We start from the raw sequence: 21,249 nt of genomic DNA, 5'->3' as shown, positions 1-21,249 counted from the left end.
CTGAAGTGGGTCAACAAGTGGAAGGAGATGAGTTAACTAGTCATATTGTCAACTATTTTAATACTCTCTTCACTTCTGAACCAACTGTGCCTGTGTGTGCCAATCACCATTACTTGTGTAGCATTAAAATTGACCAGCCCACAACTGTAGAAGAAGTAGGTAAAGCAGTTTTTGAGTTAGGACCTCTGAAAGCCCCAGGAAGAGATGGTCTCCATGCCCATGCATACCAACAACATTGGGGAGTCATGTGGAAAGACATACACAAGTTTGTGGATGAAGTCATCCAACTTAAGAAATTCCCAGGGAAAGTTAATGAAACTGTCATTTGCATCATCCCTAAAACTGAGCACCCTGAAACCATTAAACAGTTTAGACCCATTAGCCTTTGTAATGCAAATTATAAGATTGTGTCTAAAGTGCTGGTAAACAGAATCAGGCCTCACCTAAGGAACATGATATCCCCTAACCAAAACAGTTTCCTCCCTGGGAGGGGATGTGATGTCAACTACATAGCTGCCACTGAAGTTTTACACTCTATGAAAAACAGGAAAGGGAAAAAGGGGTGGTTTGCTTTGAAAATTGATTTAGAAAAGGCCTATGACAGATTGGATTAGAATTTCATTAGATTTCGCCTAGCTAGAAAAGGGTTTGATAAGAGTTCTTGTGACCTTATTATGGAGTGTATATCCTCCCCCCAAACTTCTATCCTAGTGAATGGAAAAGCATCCAATAGCTTCAAAACCTCTAGGGGAATTAGGCAAGGGGATCCTATATCCCCCTATATCTTCATCATATGCATGGAATACCTCACAGACCTCATCTATGAGGCATCAGATCAAGGAGAGTGGAAACCCTTCTTTCTCAAAAGAGGAGGAATCCCAATCACACACCTCATGTTTGCAGATGACCTAATTCTTTTTGGGGATACATCTAGGGAAACCTTACATAGCATGCAAAGGGTTTTGGACCAATTTTGGGAATGCTCAGGGCAGAAAATGAACAACTCAAAAAGCAAACTATACTTTTCCCAACACACCCCTGGTGATCAAAAGGATCTTTTCACTCTAGCATTACAAGTAGAGCAAAGCCCAGATCTAGGAACTTACTTAGGCTTTCCCCTCACTGATAAGAGGCCAACCCAAACCCAACTAGCCCACATCTGTAGAAATATAAAAGGAAAACTGAACTCTTGGAAAACCAAATCCTTGTCAAAAGCTGGTAGGTTAGTGCTGATTAGATCTTCCCTTTCTGCCATTGCTAGCTACTCCATGCAGGTGCTGTCCCTCCCCAAGAAAATTCTCCATGAGATTGACCAAACCTGTGCAAGATTTCTGTGGGGTAGTGAGTCAGAAAATAGGAAAGTCCACCTTGTTGCTTGGGACAAAGTGTGTAGTGCAAAAGAAGTAGGTGGTTTAGAAATCAGATCTGCTCTAATCATGAACCAAGTAGCCATGACTAAACTCTGTTGGAAAATGAATAGTGCTGACAACTTAGCCGTCAACTTAGTTAGAGAAAAATATGTGTCTAATAGAGCTTTTCCTGCCTCCTTTAAGACTGGGTCCCATATATGGCAAAATATGGGTAAAGGGTGGAACCTGTACAACCAACTAACTGGGTGGTGTATAGGAAATGGGGAACAGATTAATCTGTGGAATGATAACTGGACTGGGAAAGGATCTCTGAGGTCAATCATTGCTGGACCCCTTAACAGAGGTGAGGAGGACCAAACTCTTGACTCAATTATCCAAAATGGCCAGTGGAAACTGAATGAACTAGCTGCTCTATTGCCCACTGACTTAGCTAACTGGATTCAGGCTATACCTCTACCTAACTTTGGTTGTGACACCCCTTTTTGCAAATTATCCCAAGGCCTTCATTTTGACTCAAAAACAGCCTACAATCATATTTGGAAAAATCAATTTCCCAGATCAGTTCAAAGCAAAAAATGGAATGCAATATGGAAAGCTAGATGTCCCCCAAAAATCAAAATGTTTATTTGGCTCTGTATATGGGATAGGCTGCCCACTACATACCATTTAGCTAGCAGACAGATTATCCCTAATGCCCAATGTAAATTTTGTCCTAATGTCCAAGAGGATCAGGAACATATCTTCTACAGCTGCCCTAGGGCAGTTGAGTTCTGGTCAAAAGTCAAGTTTATCCCCAAAGTCAGATGCTCCAACTCAGATTTTCAAAATTGGTTCATGGAAAATATTTCTGAAAGTAAAAATGTAGATGAGTTAGACATAGAACATGCAACTGTTTTTATCTTCTGTATTTGGAGATTGTGGTTGAGAAGAAACTTGTGGGTTTTCCAGAAAGAATCTAAGCCCATTGAATTCTGGGCCACTCAAACAATTTCCTTGACTAAAGAGTTTGCCAAAACTGAAATACCCAAATCCACCCCCATCAGACCAATGCATATTGTTCAAAGCCCTCCCTTTGTAAGGTATATAGTTAAAGTGGATGCTTCCTTTTGCTCTACCTCTTTACTTGCTTCCTATGCAATTATCTGCAGGGATAAGAACAACATGTACATAGATGGAGTTGCTGGTACCACAACATCAGTGTCAGCCACAACTGCTGAAACTCAAGCAATTTTGCTAGCTCTCTCCTGGGCTGCTGTCAATAAGTGGGAGGATACTGTGGTAGTCTCAGATTGTAAGGTGGCAGTTGATAGCATAGGCGAGGAAACAACCCCAACAACATGGCTTTCTAACATATATGGAAAATGCAGGGAACTCCTAAGAAGCCAAAGAAGCCTGTTTTTGCAAGCAAGAAGGCGAGATTCGATGAAGGAAGTGGATCATGTAGCAAAGAAGGCAAGGAGGCTGCTGAATCTGTCGCATCAAGGAGTTAGTCTACACCCCCCCTAACAAAATCTGATAGTATCTCTGAAAACAATGATATTTCTTTTTTGGAAACTTTAAATCCTAATCCCGGTTGCGCCATAGATGGCTGTATTTTTGTGCCACATGAAGTGGATGGCTGTAATTTTGCTCCACCAAGAGTGGAAACTATCTAAAACTATGATGCACTGTAAATTTTTTGTTGAAGTAATGGATTAAGTAATTCTTTCGAACCAAAAAAAAATGGAGGAGAGAGAAAAAGAAAGGTGGGGTTTTATTTGGGTTTTCTACACTTCTCACCAGTATATTTTTTTTGGACAATTATCATTTATTTGGGCGGTTCGTGATGTTGTGACATTATTAAACCATCGAATGTAAGCTGTGAGATTAAATTATTTGAAGGGTCAAGATCCCTTCTCATTCTTCTTATTATAAGGATCTTCTCATTGGAGGGTATATATATATATATATATATATATATATATATATATATATATATATATATATATATATATATATATATATATATATATATATATATATATATATATATATATCATAATTTTTAGAAAAATAAAATATATATAGAAATAGGTCTACAACCGGTCCAAATCGGTCCGGTCTGGGTTTTGGACCGATTTTATCGGTCCGGTCTGGGTTGGACCGATTTTATCGGTCCGGTCCGGATTCGGTCCAAGCATAATCGGTCCGGTCTTTGGGTCTCAAATTATCAAATTTCGGTCTTCGGTTCGGTCCGGGTCGGTCCGGTCCGGTCCGGGTTTGGACCGATGAACACCCCTTCTTTGCTATCCTTTATGTTAAGGAGAGGGGGAGAGCTGTGAAATGAAATGCAAATGAAATGCAAATGCGGGTTTTAATTTTATTTATTTATTTATTTATTCAAATGTTTTTAAAAATATTTCGAGGTTTTTTTCAAGACAATAAAATAATTAAAAATAGAGGAAATATTTGGGGGGGAGTAAACTATACTGAAGGTCCCTAAACTTTGGCAAAAGGAGCAGTTAAGTCCCTCAAGTTTCAAAAGGAGCATTTTAGTCCCTCAAAATGGATGGAATCAGCTACTTTTGTTAACACCGTTTCATTTTCTGTTAAGTTCAATAAAATAATAATAAAACCGCTTTAAAGAAAAGGAAAATTAATTTACACGTGTATAAATAAATGAAAACAGCTGATTTTAATTATGACTTAGCTTTTTCAACTTACTTAGCTTTTTCATATGGCTTTTTCTCCATTTACACGTTTCACCCTTTATATTCCCCTTTTCTAGGTTTTTCCACAACTCTTCCTAATCAAATCGAATTTAGTGAGTAACCCAAGCAAATTTACTCCAAATTTTCAGCAATTATCGCCATAAACTTCAGCTAATTGTTGTTCTTCCACAACTCTAAAGTTTCAAATTCTCTTCTCCCAGATGTCTGCTACTACCACTAGTTCTTCTTCTACCTTTTTTCTCTCTCTTTCTCTCTCATCTTTTATTATGGATTCTCTTCAATCTGCTTCTCTTTCTTAATTTCCGGATTTCTCCAACAATTCCATTGTAATTTCACATTTGTCATTGCCCTCAATGCTTAAGCCTAAAAAACGGAGACAAGGCAAACCCACAATATAAATAAATTTGCAAAATTAAACAGATTATATTGAAGGGTGTGATGCCAACACTCAGAGGCTCATTATCTTTTTCTCCTACCAATCCATGATACCAAATGTGATAGCAAGTATTAGCTCCTTATATACAGCCCATAAGGGTGTTGCATTATCCTAAAATTAAGTACGACATATTGACATGGTGGAGATGCAAATCCTTACGGCCTTACAAAGCTCCCAAAACACACCTTAGTTATAAAGTATCACATTTTACACTAACTCTAAGACAAATTGACACTCATTAGACTGTAGAAAAACGGAAGTACCTAATATTGCCTCATTAGTCGTAGGCTCGTTAGATTTCATGTATGAGTTGCTGACTTGCTGATTAAACATGAGATTGAAGATGATGATGATGCATGGAGTTTATGGGTTTGAGCTCGGATGAATTTTATCGGAAATGTAAGTTACTTGGGTGTGCACACAAGGTGTTTGATAAATTGTCTCTGAGAAATGTTGTTGATTAACCTATGCTTGTTGGGTGTGTTAATTTGGGGGATTTGATTAGTAGGAAGCATTGATCCTTTATTTTATTTTATTAAGTGTTGAATAATTTGGGTACAAATGGCCTTGTTAAGTACTTTGAACTGCTAGTTTTTGTAAAAAGCTAACTTAAAAGGGTTTCCCTTTATTTAATTATTGTTAATATGTAAAAGTAACTGTTATTTTGTCCTTTTCTGCCCTTTATATTAATTTGCCTTTATTTTTAATTCATTTAACAGACGTTAGTAACAGAAGTCAAAAAGCAGCGGTTTCCATCCATTTTGAGGGACCTAAATGCTCCTTTTGAAACTTGAGGGACCTAACTGCTCCTTTTGGCAAAGTTTAGGGACCTCCAGACCTATTTACTCATTTGGGGGGGAAATGAGGACAATGATTTATTTCCAGGGAGGAGAGAGAAATACAGAGGGCGGGCGGTGTGACATCATGTGAGCTGGAAGCACGTACTCTTCCACGTGGTCACCTTTTGCTTTCTTTTTTTTTCTTTTTTCTTTTTTCCTTTCTTTTAATTTTATTTTTTAAAAAAATATATAATTGAAATACATTCTGTATTGTTACTTATTTTTGCAAATAAAATAAAGACAATAATCGGATTTAATTTGTCAGATCAAGTATTAGTTACAGAGCAGGAGTGCTAAATATTGGATTCGGTGAAATCGTGAAAACCAAATGACAATAATTAAAACTTTAACACATGAAGTCTTGTCTTTTTAATCATTACATTTTTCTACTCATGTTCATCTTCCCTGAAAAAATATATGCACTTTAAATCACTTATTATCACCAATAACATATATATCATTTGTACAAAGACCAAACAAATTTGCAAATGTTACAGTTTACGACTATACTCATGTTATCCAATTAAGGGAAAGACTTAACAAAGTCTAACTATTGAACTATACTGACAAAACTTTTCTTATAGGAGAACTAAAACTAATTGTAAGTTCTCCTAACAACATAAATATACAAATTAAACCCACCTAAAAGTCTCAAAATGTCGATGACGATTTACCCACCTTTAATTATTTTGCAGGGAAACCATACATTATAAGATTATCCTTCTTTGCAAAATGAATTGCAACTACTTAAGCAAGAAAATTAAACAACATACTTCCAATGTGCTTAAAAAAAATCAAGAACAACGTGCTTAGAGAGAGATAGGGGGGGTGGTATTACAGCTTGAATTGCATGCATGAAAATAAACAATAGAAATGTTAAATTCAAGCACCCTATAATCTCCTACCGTTTCAAAACGGATCAGTAGAAAAGTCTATTAGTGAGGTTAAAATTTGAATTAATGATATAGGAGAAAGGGAGAAGATTTGGGGATGAATTAAATTGACATTGAAAATAATTAAGTTTGGAGAGTTAATGGGAAGGTGAAGAATGGGGAAGATGAAGTAGGGGACGGTAGTTTAGGCATAATCAAGTTGAGTATCGATCCTAATTTTGGGTAATCCCTCCGTCCCGTTTTTGTAGTCCTGATTCTATTTTAAGCGTCCCAAAATTATAATCATGTTTCTATTTCTGGCCTTTAAGTTTTCCACTTTCCCATGTACTATATTAATTAAAAATGCACTGAAAACCCATCACAGCTTCTCCATGTACTATATTTCTTTTTCCATGTATTATATTTCACTTTCTCATACAAATCAATTATTAAATGCTATATTCTAAATTTTCGTGTACTATATTACACTTTTCTTAAAACTCATGTTTTTAGTCAAACAATACTATAAATATGGGATGGATGTAGTACAATTCTAGTAAATTAAAGAGACGGAGATTAGTAGTATACTACGTAACAACTAATGACAATTAAGTAACATGTTACGTACAATACATTAAATTATGAATATAGGCCACGTGGTTTGTTAAAGGATTAACCGATTTTCTCGTAGAAGTTTAGAGTACAAAATTATCAAATTATGTTTTGCTTAAATCTAAAAGTAATATCGCTCGTTTTAGTCGTGTGTAGCCGCTGCAAGTGCTGCAGTTATCATTATCAAATTCATTAAATTTCACAATTCACATGTTTTGCATGTTAATGCAACAGTGTCATAATTTGTCATATTTAAAACAATGCATCTAGATAGTGAACCGAACCACGGAAAAATAGAAAATTAGGAGATCCTTAACAACATATTAATATCATCTCTCGCATATTCCCAAAACTTGCAATTTCTACAGCAACATACTCCGTACAATTCTTTGCCAAGACTTCTAAATTGAGTCCAAGCCATGTATTGTCAATTTGGCAAAATCCTTTATTATGTAAACAAAGCCAAAATCTTCATATAATTAACAGTATTACATTAAAATTAAAACATTGAAATCTTCCCTCAAAAACTAAAGCATCGAACTCAAATAACCAAATAAGCAAAAAAATTAAAATGAGAAGTACAAAATTTTAACAATTGACATTGATATTTAGGAAATTAGAAGAGGAATTTTATCACAAGATTGCTAATCCTTTGTTCTAGATATTGGAGTATGATTAAAAAAAAAGGAAAATCTAATGAAATAGGGAAAAAAATTCTTTCATTTACATGACCAACAAATAAAAAAATAATTTATACCTAGTGGATGACGTGCATAGCTACAATAGGGAAATGCTCCAAAATCATCCACGTATTTTGTCTTGTTACTCTTCAATTTCTCTACAATACCTTCTCCTTAAAAGAGAAAAAATGATATAGTTTATCAATAATACGAAAAGTTGATATAAGAAAATTAATACGAAACTTTTTTAATAACATGCATGAATAAATCTTGAACTTTTGGCTTTGAGGTAGAAATGATTCTAACTGAATTTGCCAAAGCCAGTTAAATATAAATTGGAAAGGTAAAATCAAAATCTATACTAACATATTAAAAGGCGTTTATGAAAACGTATATGTGTCACGTATACCCCCTCCTTATTACGCCACGTCACCAATAATAAGTATCATGACATGTTATTGACAACTAAAAAAGCATGTAAACAAGGATCGAACATCAAACCTCATGGATTAAAAGTTTCACTTCCTACCATCTCAACTAGCTACAATGTTTGTTATATTTTCTCATATAAATGTCAAATACCATCTTTTAAAAATGAGAACATTTTTACAAAAAAGTAAACCCCACTAAAAGTAAAACCCGGAGCAACGCCCGGGCCACACACCAGTTAAGAATTGTAAATTGGGAACTAACATATCCAATTATTTAAGTGATAGACTTTAAAGGAATTTATGGATGAAATATGTTACATGGAGAATATGAAGCCCAAGAGGCACTAGAATTAAAATATCAAATAGAGAATGTGAAGAGAAAGAAGTGCATTGAATCATATCCAATCACTTAAAAGAGGGTTGAAAAACACGTGGCAAACAAAATAGTAGAGTGACACATGACAACCAAAAGTAGACTGACAAATGGCAACCAAAAGTAGATTGACACATGGCAAAGAATGGTAATTGGTTTCGCTTTTTAAAAGAATGGTAATTGGTTTCGCTTTTTAAATACTAGGTATTGAAGTGTTTTCCAACTTGAGAAAATTGTTTCCCACCCTCAATAAAAACAAACAAATAAATAAAAGAAATCACTTTTTAGAAAAAATATTTCCCGTCAAAACAAATAGAGCTTCAATGTTAATAATTCCTCTGTTCTTTTTTAAATGACACAATTATTTAGACACGCTAGCCAATGCATGATTTCAAACATTAATATTTCCAATTATAGATAAGAAAAAATTATAAAAAGTTATATTCAAAAAATATTTAATTGAGACAAATCAAATAAGACCCCACATGACTATGTTTTAAAGGAAATAAATCACAAAAGGAAGTCAAATAAACTTGTGTGAATAGCATCCAAAACTCAATTGTGTCATATAAATAAGAATGAGGAAGTATTTGATTCACTTTTTAGAACCGATACATATCGTAGTATTGTTGAACACACACGGACCTAAAATTTGAGTTTTCACATATTATAATATATTTTGGACTTTTAGTACATCTCTCTCACAATGGCTGAGATAATTTAACAATAATCCAAAGATGTTATCATCTTGTCCTTTGCTTCTTAAACTTGGTAGTATTACTTCTTCTACTCTTTCTCAAACTTGACATTTGAACTTCATTCATCAGTTAGTTGATTCCTTCTCCTCCTTCACCTCCACCTCCTCCACCTCCTCCTCGACTTGCCTCTCAAACGAACAGACACTTGCCCTTTCTTCAACCTTACACTCCTACATTGCTTCATTCTTCGCCGTCTTCCTGTCTCTCTCCACGACTTTCGTTTTCGACCATAATAATTTAAATCAACACACTCGTCAGATGAAGTAGAGGATATACTCACTACAAAATGCACCAATTAAAGATGGATTTTGAGACGGATACAATAAACGTCTCAAAATTGAGTCGGCTTATTAAAAATTCTTCTCTAAATTAAAATTGAGATGAAATTGTATATGGAGTTTCAAAATTTTCGTTTAAAATTTGTAATAGATTTGTAAGAACTTCGTCTCAATTTTTTTTGAGATGCTCTCTATAGAGACGCCTACTTTCGTCTCAAATCCGTCTCTAAGCATCATTTTGAGACGGATTTGGAATATATAGAGACTAAATTTAACGTCTTTATAAAATGATTATTTTGTAGTGACTAATGTAGCCTAACTCAACATCCCTACTTAGTTGAGGTCGTCGCCTTATACGACGACGTCGTCGTCTACCACGCTATACTCGTTTGGTGTACCGGATCTTATGTCAACTGAAAAAACAAATGTAGTCTAACGTCAACCGAAGTTTGACAAACACCCCGACAAAGCTTACATATGGTCTTTGCTATGCATTGGCATAATCCTAACTTATATAATAAGCACGTGAAAACTAGGCCTGCAACAATCAACAAGTTACAATAACTTACAAGTTATACTTATCAACATGTCCGTAGTACAAAATTAGATGTAAATAAATAATTATGGTGTCACATTTAGGCTCCGTTCTATATATTCGACTTATTTTTTCTGAATTTATCTGAACTTATTTGAACTTATTTAAACTTATTTTATCTGAAATAAACTTATTTGTGTGTGAAAATGTTTAAAGAAAAATTAGTTTTTTCTGAACTTATGTTATCTGAACTTAGCTGAACTTATTTTATCTAAAATAAGTCAAAATAAGTCGAACGCAACAGAGCCTTAATATATCATTTATCAAACCCCTTAAACTTAAGGATATGATGGTACAATACAAATTTTCCAAAGTGTTATTATTTCTAACAACTCAACCTTAGTTGAGACCCCTAAAGTTGGGACCGCTCAAGATTAATAAAAAAATAAGACATTTTTTAAAAAATCGGACATAGTTGAGAGTTGGAACTGGTAGTGTCAATTTTTTCAAGGTACTTTCCTATTGCACTGTAAAAACTTTGACACCACGTTCAAAAATAATATGTACGAAGTATTGCGTATAGGCAACTTTTAATTCCTAACGAACAATTTAATCTGGAGCAACTATAGGCAAAGAGGATACAAAATAAGGATCTTACATATGTATACAACAAGCAAGCGAGAATTTCACCAGGTCAGTTATATATGCAGATGTGCTCGATAAAACAAATAACTTTCCATCTTCCATTACACACGTCCTGTAACATCGAACAAGTACTTATTAATGTTTTTGTACAATTGAGTCAGAAGGTGAATATAAATTACAAATGGGAAATGGAAGTTTCGATCATGTGAATTTGTAATCTATCGTAACCACTGTGTACAAACCGATTAACGATAAAGAATTAACCCTATTAAATCAACTAGTCATACAAATTTGAAAGTTTTTTTGGAGAGCAATGAGAGCGTCCACCTAGGATTTTCATATCACAAAATAAATTATAATGTCATTTCTAAATAATAAAATAAAAGTAAAAAAATTCAGATAAGTATTGAAATTTGGGTAAATTGTTTTTTACCACCTAAAAAAATTGATAAATTATTTTTTATCACCTAAAAAAATAAAAATTGTCTTTTACCATCTAAAAATAAAATAAAAATTGTTTTTTACCACCTCTTAACCGGAAATATGGACGAAAACGCCAAGTGATTTTATTTCAACGACTATATTTTTTATTTCCTTCTCTACTCCAACGATTTCCATGTATAAAAGATACCATTTTCCCTTACTTCCCATTAATGCACATAACGTTTTCCTCCATTTTGTAGTTAAAAGGTGGTAAAAGACAATTTTTATTTTATTTTTAGGTGGTAAAAAACAATTTTTATTTTTTAGGTGGTAAAAAACAATTTGTCAATTTTTTAAGGTGGTAAAAAACAATTTAACCTTGAAATTTTGTAAAAAAAGGTATATATTTGATAGTTGTATTCACATTAAGCTTTAAAATAAAAATCGAAAATAAATTTCTTGAAAAAATATAATTTTTTAAAACTGATAATTGTGAAACCAAGCTAATTGCGATTAAAAAAAAAATTTAAAAAAAGAAATAACTGGTAGTTGTGAACTTGTGATTCTATCTAATTTTTTATTTGAAATCTATCTAATTAACAACCCAACAATCTTTTAAAAAAAAAACTGGTACTTGTGATTCTATCTAATTTTTTATTTGAAATCTATCTAATTAACAACCCAACAATCTTAATTCATACTTCGTACATCCCAATCCCCACTCCCCCCTGCTCGTTAAATAGTTAAATACGTTTGCTGCATTTTTTTTTTGGTTTATTTGTTCTTATTATGAGGTATGTTTTGTTGGTTCTTTGATCTCTTTGATCCGAACTTAGCATGTGTTGTGCAGGGTATTAACGTAATACACGATATAATTTAAGAATAATCGAGGTATGATTATCTTAAATAACACATACTTATATTGTAAAATTGAGTTAGAATATTTTGTTCATTTTTTCATACTTAATAATTTGCGTGTATCGTGTAGGGTATTAACGCATACACAATATAATTTAAGAATAATCCAAGTATAATTTCATGATTTTTTTAACAAGTTAATTCGTTTCCCCTGACCATTTGTTTGTTGCTTCTTAGAATAAATTATGTGCAAGTATAATCCTCCATATAGTCAAGGTTTCTTTTCGTAAAACCTTAGATTTATCACGTGTAATCTTTCAATTTCAAAAATGTAAAGATAAAGGTTAGTTTTAGGATTTTGGTGTTAAATTACTATTAGTGTGTGCTTGTTCTCCTCCGCTTTGCTCTGCGGTAGTCGCTAGGTTAGTTGAATAAGACGTCAGTTTTAATGATGCGGTTTGGGTTTTTTGTGTTGGGTTTTCTTATTTTTTCTAAGAAAGGTCTGTTTGAGGTTGTTGATACAGGAGGTCACCTGTGTTTCCTGGTGTTGTCTGGGTATTTTTTAAGAAGTTATTCAGGTTGTAGGTGGTTTAACCCCTTTGAGGTTCAAATTGGGGGGTTGTTAATAGGTTTGAGGAGTTATTGTGTGGCCTGGTAAAGTCAGTATCTCCATCTCTGATGTTTGTGTTAGAATAATGGAAGTTATCTCCTTTGAGTTTGAGAGTGGGCTTGGGGGTAAAAGTCTTAGTTGTTTGGTTAGGGAAGGATTAATGAGTAATAGGAAGGGTACGTGTCATCGGGCTTGGATTGTCATTTGGTTGTGGAGGATAACTTTTATTATTTCTCCCTTTAGGTTAGCGTTGAGGGTTTCTCTTAACGCTTTCAAAAATCTTTATTTGAACGCTGCTCCTCATTTTATGGGGGTTCATAGCATGCTAAACAAGTTGTGTTTAGACGTTTGTGTGCAATACACGGGGTCTATCAACCTAGCCTATCACATTGGTTCTTTTTCTCTCATGTCCTTGTTCCCCATGTTTTGCAGTTCTTTTCGGGAGACTTCTAGTGGTAAAAGACCTAACATCAGCACCATCTACTATAAAGAAAACATAACATATTGCCTTGGCAAGATAACGTCGTTTAAGTGGCGCGAGCAATGCGTTTTCAACAATTACGGGCTAAAACAAGAAGAGCACATGGCTCTTGCGTTATCTATTAATACGGTTTTTAGTTTAGCATTTGTAATGGTCTATAAAGACCTTAGTGTTTAGCGTAGTTTTGTAAGAAATTTTACATTATGCAAGTTTGAGCCAATGTAAAAAAAAATCTCTTTTTTGAAAAGCAAGAATTTCATGGATTAACAAAACTAATGCATTTGCAATATTTGGTTTTAGTATGAATATGATGAAGGCAGATGCCCATTATATCGACCAAATATGGCATACATGACAGGGTTGATCATAAACAACTCTAGAGTAAAGAAATCTAGAAGAGATTACGACCTCTGTAATTTAACTATTGATCACAATATATCTTAATTTCGCGTGTAGCCTAAAGGAATAAGCAATTGTTTGTTCGTTTGTGCGCAAATTAGTTGTACTTCCTTGATCATTGTTGTGACATCGTCCTACTGTGGATTCTACATTTTCCTAAATGTATTAGTAGGCAAATAGCAATTTCATTTAAGCATCATGATTTACTAGAATCTCATAAATTGTAGATATGGGTAAAAAAAAAAGTATATGTTCAAAGGTAAATTTTAAAATATAGTTTAGATAATGAATAATAATGCATGTTATAAATCTATATAATATATTAAAAGGCGTTGTGAAAAATGTATATGTGCCACATAGTACTCTCCCCTTTACGCCACATCATCCACTCACCAAGTGTTATGCCATGTCATAGACAACCAAAACTAAAGCAATGAGATTCAAACACAAGACCTCATGTGTAGAAGATAAGTTTCATTACCATCTGAACCAACTTCCAATTGTGGTTTATTTATTCACATCTCTAATATATTAAAAGGCGTTGTGAAAAATGTTTATGTGTCACATAGAACTTTCTTGCTTACGCCACATCATCCACTCACCAAGGTTATGTGATGTTATTGACAACCAAAAATCAATATCATGAGGTTCGAACACAAGACCTCAAGTTTGGAGAATAACTCTCATTACAATCTTAACCAACCACTAATTGTTTTTTATCCATGCATGTTAATTTATAATACATGTTAACATGAAGTCTAAAACAACTAAATTTTTATGTTACTTCTTATTTCGTATGGACTATATTAGAATAAAAAGAACAGTTACAATATTAGGAAAGTCGTGAATTAAACAATTAAAATATTAGAAAAATTACTTTGCATGATGAAGGTAATGTACATGTGTAGTTGATGAACTTAATGAATCTTTTCACTTTTATGGTCTACATGTATCTTAGTCAAATATTGAGTTGAAAAAAAAAATCGAATTTTAATTATTCAAAGTAGCAACCGGGGCATCGCCCAGGCTACACACTAGTTATAATCTAAATACTGAATAATAATGCACGTTATAAATTGAATCATCTAAATTCTAAAACACCAATCATACGTATCCTTATGATAATAAATTAGAAAAAATACATATATACTCCCTCCGTTCTTAAATATTAGTCCCCTTTTGACTTTTTCATCCGTTTCAACTCCATATTTAAACGTAAATATATCCAAATACGTACTTAACAAAATATAAAAATTTGATATTGTTAATTTGCACATTGAGACGAACAAAACAAGATCTTACATGAATATATTTTGAAATACGTATTGGAAAGAAATTTGAAGATTTCTTTCAATTGTAAATAGTGATAGGATTCCAAAAGGGACTAATAACCGAGAACGAATGAAGTAATAGTGTCTAAAATATATGCAATAGTGTCAAATATAACAGAAAAAAATAATTATTAAAATAACCTGTGCATTGCACGATCATCAAATCTAGTATTATTCAAGATACCGTTTAATTTGGGGGTGAAAATTCAAGATGCGATTATCACAAATTCTTATTTATAAGGGTTGTACAATAAATATTGTACACCAGAGAGTAAAAGTTAACTCAAAATGTTTAAAAGTTAAGCTTATATATATGTAAAAGTTATCCATTTTTTAGTGATAATTTTTTTCATTTTAATAAAACTTATTTCTTCAAAATCACTAATAATGTATAAAATTAGTCATTTAACCCTTTAAAATGTTTATCTATCAACGTTTTTTTTACTAATATAAAAGTTAATCAAAACTAGGTTAAAGTTACAAAAAAATGGGTAAAAGTTATCTTGGTGTACAATAAATTTATTGTGCACCTAGTGCGCGCAAGACCTTTTGTGCGATTATACCCATGGCCAATTGCTCACTATGAGATTAGGTAAGTCTATAAAATCTAATCTAATATACATATATAAAGGAGCCATATTTGCTGAAAGATTAGAGCGCCACCTAGGATTACTAATGGTTTCGACCAATGAAAAATAAGATTTCTAATTTCTTTTTAAATTAAAAAAAATCAAGTGCCACGTAGATAATTAATTAGGTGTCATGTAGATATTTTAATTAATTAATTATTAATATATACAACTCCATCGAAAATCAAACACTATATTAAAAAATAATCGATTTCCACGTGGATAATTAATTAGATGCCACCTAGATATTTTTATTAATTAATTAATTAATTATTAATATATACAACTCCATCTAAAATCAAACACTCTAATAATTAAAAAATAAATCTAAAATAAAATTTATCCAAAATCAAACAATAATCTAAAATAAAATAAATAAAATCCAATTTAAAATCAAACATTAATCCAATATTAGAGCGCCACGTAGAAAAATATAATGGTTTCGGTCAATGAAAAATAAGATTTCAAAATTAATTTTGAATTAAAAAAGTCGAGTGCCACGTAAAGAAATGATTAAGTGTCACGTAGATATTTTTTTTATTAATTAATTATTAATATTACGCATATACAATTTCATCCAAAAACAAACACTCTCATGATAAAATAAAAATCTAAAATAAAATTCAATGCAAAATCAAAAACTAATATAATCTAATATATAAAAGTGGTATATAGATAGGATTTTTATTTAAACACAATTTAATAGAATTCGTGCATCGCACGGGCTAAAATCTAGTACTAATATAAAAGCATAAGCAACTACGACGTATTATACAGTTATATGTATTTATCGAACACGTATTAGAGGGTCCGATTCTCATGTAAATGTTCGAGATTGCATAAATAGAAAACTAACTCTAGATTCTATGATCTACTCGTAGTATTAAACACAGAAAATACGAAAAAGAAAGAAAACTTACTGACATGATTGACCAAAGGTGGATTTAAATGGAGTAGCGATAACGTTTCCGATCAAAGATCCAATATCACTTAGAACTTTGCTTGTAGAGGCCCCCATTTGTGGTTCTATAGTAATCACATTCAAAATACTCATAGAATGTACGTGTGCATGAAAATAATGTTGGAAGTTATAGAAAGTTATGAGAAGTTAAAAAGAAAATTGGTAGTTTTGAAAAAAAAAGAATGCACATAACTTGAGGATTAGGGGATTGAAGGCATGTGGTTAAAAGTTTGAAAAACGAAATCTATATTAGTATTTAATAAGGAGGATTTGATACATCAATAGTAACATGAGTCTTCTCTTCCCACTATACCATCGTTTTTTACGACTTAAGTTAGACATCTTGACGAACTACAAGTATAATCGGAAGTGCAGGTTTTTAGGAAAATTCAACCAGTAGAACAAGAGCTTTATGGTAGAATTTAACCTTTAAAACATCAAATTTGCACTTTTAATGAAGCTCGTGAGATAATGGCGAGATTGGGGTGGCAAAGCTGGACGGTAGTGGCGTAGTAGCGACGTGGAGAAGATGACATTATTAGTGGAGATGTGGAAGAGGTAGGAGAAAGAATACACGGGAAGGAGAAAATGACAAAAGAAAAAAAGGGAAAGGGAAAGAGAAAGAGAAAGAGAAAGAAAATAAAAATAAAATTAGAGTTTATGTTAACGGAAAAGTTAATTGAATAGACGGAAAAAGGTCATAAGGGCATTTTGTGCATTTCTGTAAAGTTGAGTGTGTTTCGTGCATTCCGTTAAACGTAATGGTCATTTCATGAAAAAGCCGTCAAAAACACTCCTTAGTTTTTAAAGAAAAACAGGGATGTAACGCATTTTTGTGTGCTACTCCGTATTATAAAAGATTAGAAAAAAGGGTAAATTAACCTTTAACACCTAAAACATTTGGCAAATTATTTTTTACCACCTAAAACAAAAGTAGAAATTGTATTTTACCACATGAAAATAAAATAAAAATTGTTTTTTACCACCTCTTAATCGCAAGGACATAAACGTTATGCGACGTCCCTTTTTGACGCAAATCAAACATAAAGCATACCTTAAAACAATTTGATTCTCCTTTGCAAATATGAAAAATAATTATTCCTTGATCAATTTGAGAAATATTACCCGGTGATGTGAATTAATGGGAAGCAAGGGCAAATTGTAGTTGTTGAAATAAGGTCCACACAACGTTTCTGTTCATCTTACCGTTAAGATGTGTTAAAAAATAATTTTAGGTGCTAAAATAAAATTTCTATTTTTTAAGGTGATAAAACATCATTTATCAATTTTTTAGGTGATACCGTTGAAGTCAAATTTCCCCCCAAAAATAAAATAAAAAAATAGACATATAAAATAAATCTATCCAATTCCTTATTCCCTTATTCGGTTATTCAGCTTATTCCCATCCCAATTCTCCCATACCAAACAAGCTTAGGAGGCGTTTGGTTCGCAAACTGACATGAGGTTGAAATCGGGAATGATATGAAGGTGGTATGAGTTTGAAACTTGATTCTTAATTCCATATGTTTGGTTTTGATTTGGGGATGAGATTTTTTCTTTTGTTTGATATCTGAAGTAAAGGTATGAGCCATACCTACCTCTCCTAGTTTTCTAAACCCAATACATTTAGGGGTCCGGAAAGGGAATGACATCAAGAAAGGGAAAAAAAGAGAAAGGAGAGCAAAAGTGTTTAATTTCGTACCTTGTTTGTTTTAGAAGTATTAGAATTCACCCCACCACACTATACTTCCCTGAATCCCTGACCTCCATGAGAACCACCACCATGTCTCCTCCTTCCGCTCTTGCACAATGTCCCCCTCCCCCCCTGACATCCCCGACACCTCTCCTTCGCCGGCGCCCTCATTCCTCTCACCTCAAGGTAATTTTTTTTTCTCTCCTCTATCTCTTAGATTTGTTGGTTAGGGTTGTCTTAGGGGTGGGTTCGATGTTTTTCTGGGTGGTTGGGTTTGTTTTAAGGGTGGGTTTGGTGGTCAAAGTCGATTTATGGGTGGTGTGGTTATTTGAGGTGGTGTGTTGGGTGTTGGGTTAGTTTTTTCAAGGGTTGGGGTGGGTTTTGTGGTGGTTGGCTCTGGCAAAGATGGCAACTCAAGCGAAGATGGTGGTTGGGTTTTCATGGGCGGTGGTGATTTTTGTGGTGGTTGGTTCCGACGAGGATGACCACACCAGCGAAAACGAAGAGGATGGCAGCTCCGGCGATCTAACGAGAGTGGCATGTGGTTGTGGGATGGTGTTGGCGTGGAGGTGTATTAGTGATCATGGTGGATGTGTTGATGACTAAGGGCAACAACAGAAATAGGGGGTGCCTACGTGGGCCTTGGCTCACCCCATAATCCATCAAACAATAAATATATATCGTGCATAACTAAACTGTGTATGTAAGATGACTGAGATGGGGACTAGTAAATGCATTGATTACTTCGGTTTTGCGTGGAGTAATACTTTTTTCAAAGCATTCAATATTTTTAAAAATAACAATAAAATATACTTTTAACCATCTTTTTTTATGTGCGTGAATGAATCAAGGTGGTGGGAGATTCTAACTTGTGATTTATAGTACACAACTCCTCAATCTTAATCCTTATTATTATTAGTACTTAACAATTTTATATTCATATTCAAAAGTTTTTCAGTACACATGTATGCAAATTTTACTTACACACTATCTTTTTATTGTATTAGATTCTATAGTTATATGTCAAGAAGGTCAATACGAAAAGGAAAAACATAAAAATATCATTTCTATTTTATTTAATTTAATAAATATCACTTCAACCTATGTTCAAACTTATTACGTCAAAAAACAAAAAAATATCGAAAAAAAATACATTTATTTCGGCCCACTCAATACATAAATCCTGGATCCGTCGCTGACTTTGGAAAAAGGGAATGAAAATACCGTAGGAGATGGGGTGAATCAGAGTAGAGCACTTTGAAAATAAGGACTAAAGGGGGTAAAGAGAATGATTAAAATGACAACAAACAACAACAAAATGAACTTGTCAAGTTCATTCTCTAAACACAAAATGTTTAAAAGTTACATTTATGTATGTAAAAGTTATCTATTTTTTAATGATAAATTTTTTTCATTTGAATAAAATTTATTTCACTAATCTAATATTATTATATGAATGAAGGGGAGTTTTATCAAGAACATTGAGAGCGTCCACGTAGGATTGTATAATTATAAAAATCAGAATAATTTTGTAAGCTAACTAAATTTATCTTTTTTAATAATTAGAGTTATTGAGATAATAAACTCCGATATGATGATATTGATCTATAAGATAAATATCAAAAATAAGTAAAAGAAAAGATAAATACAAATATTGTAAGCTAATTAAATTTATCTTTTTAATAATTATGAGTTCTTAAGATAATAAACTCTGATGGATCACATAGTATATAAAAACACGAGGTGTATTGTGAATTCCTCCCATCAAAAAAACGTTTGATTTTTTTTAGGAAAACAATAAACGAGATAAATGTAAATTTTAAGGAAAGAAAATATAAATGTTATTAAGAGTGAGGCTGTGTTGATATTTTCGTTAACACACATGATATTTTGGTTGGATGAGGGTTGATACTTTATCAACGAAAATATCAACATGTATCCGAATCACATATCAATATTATTTTATCATTTTAAGAAAATAATAAACGATTTCTAGATAAGATGTACTTCATATTAAATTCCACAATACAGATTGAGTAATTCATACATGTTTGATCTATAATTAGTATGTTATCTCATTCTTAATCTCTCTCTATAGATATATGTATTAAACCCTATATCCCCTCCTGATGCATATTCTACAATGAATTGAATGACATTAGGATTTGAGTTTAGTGCTACAAGCGGACAAGCCTACTATAATGGTTTTGTATTTGTTTTTCCACATTGAACGTACTTTTTTAAATTTTATTTTTTATTGGTTGTAATTTGTAAAATTGCAACAATATATTTATCATGTTCATGAATGAGCGTGCAGTAGATTTTACATCAAACAAAACAACACAACCTAAAGCACAAACAACTCTGGGAAACTTAAGTCAACCACACGAACTCTATGCCTACCTCGCATTTGACCACATTAAAAATCATGTTACGTGGTGCAGTCGTGCAGAGTTTCAAAATTTCAATACTTTTGACAAATGTGATGATAATATGTTTATTATAGTTGTTTAGCTTAGTTAGGATTAATATAATTAAGATCACGTAAAAAAATAAGGATTGTTTTTATCTTTTTTATGATTAGCTCTATTGGTATTTGGATACAATCATACAAGTATGAGACCTAATCTTTATTACTCATCATCAAAAGAGTTTAACCTAACAACAAATATTAGATATATGACAAAAAGTTATGGTACATTTATCTTATTTAACATAGAGTTTAAGTTTCAAAACAAGATATTAACAAACCGTGCATCGCACGGGCATAAAACTAGTAATGTATAAATTAATCATTTAACCCTTTACAATGTTTATCTATCAACTTTTTATTTTTATAATATAAAAATTATAAAAAAATGGAAAATTTGGTAATATTAATCCAACATTTGGCCGATTTTCTTTTATTAAGCCCACCTATGACATATTTTTTAATAATCCCACCTTTGCTACCCGGCGACTTTTGTTGGACCTAAAAGGTCATAAACCTGTTGTAGGCGGTAATATATCCCTACGTAGTAGTAGTCTCTCTCGATATATCCAGTCATCATCATCAATTCATCACCATCTCGTTGACTTTTTCACCGGTTTTCGGTCACTTAAGCCCAATAAAAGTCGTTGGGTAGTAAATGTGGGATTATTAAAAAATATGTCGTAGGTGGGATTAATAAAAGAAAATCGCCCAAAGATTGAATTAATATTATCAAATTTTCCTAAAAAAATAGGTTAAAGTTACAAAAAAAACTGCATAAAAATTATCTTGGTGTACACCTTATACGCACAAGACATTTTATCGCTGAATCCCCCCAAACTAAACAGCCCCTC

The 21,249-nt window shown here is 32.7% G+C and overlaps 1 long non-coding RNA gene across 2 annotated transcripts; it reads right to left on the bottom strand.

The window, feature by feature from the left end:
- Positions 1 to 8,893: 8,893 nt before the first annotated feature.
- Positions 8,894 to 18,636, bottom strand: LOC130468047 (uncharacterized). Of its 2 annotated transcripts, XR_008928374.1 has the most exons (4): positions 17,935 to 18,636; positions 16,192 to 16,297; positions 10,554 to 10,652; positions 8,894 to 9,296 (listed from the first exon to the last, which is right to left on the bottom strand). It is a non-coding gene; the product is annotated as an uncharacterized lncRNA (long non-coding RNA). The 2 variants fall into 2 exon arrangements; XR_008928375.1 differs by having other exon boundaries at positions 16,192 to 18,636.
- Positions 18,637 to 21,249: the final 2,613 nt, after the last annotated feature.

Source organism: Spinacia oleracea, chromosome 2, assembly GCF_020520425.1.
Source record: "Spinacia oleracea cultivar Varoflay chromosome 2, BTI_SOV_V1, whole genome shotgun sequence".
Classification (NCBI taxonomy): Eukaryota; Viridiplantae; Streptophyta; class Magnoliopsida; order Caryophyllales; family Amaranthaceae; genus Spinacia; species Spinacia oleracea.
The sequence above is the reverse complement of the archived record's forward strand: the minus strand, read 5'-3'. Positions and strand labels throughout refer to the sequence as shown.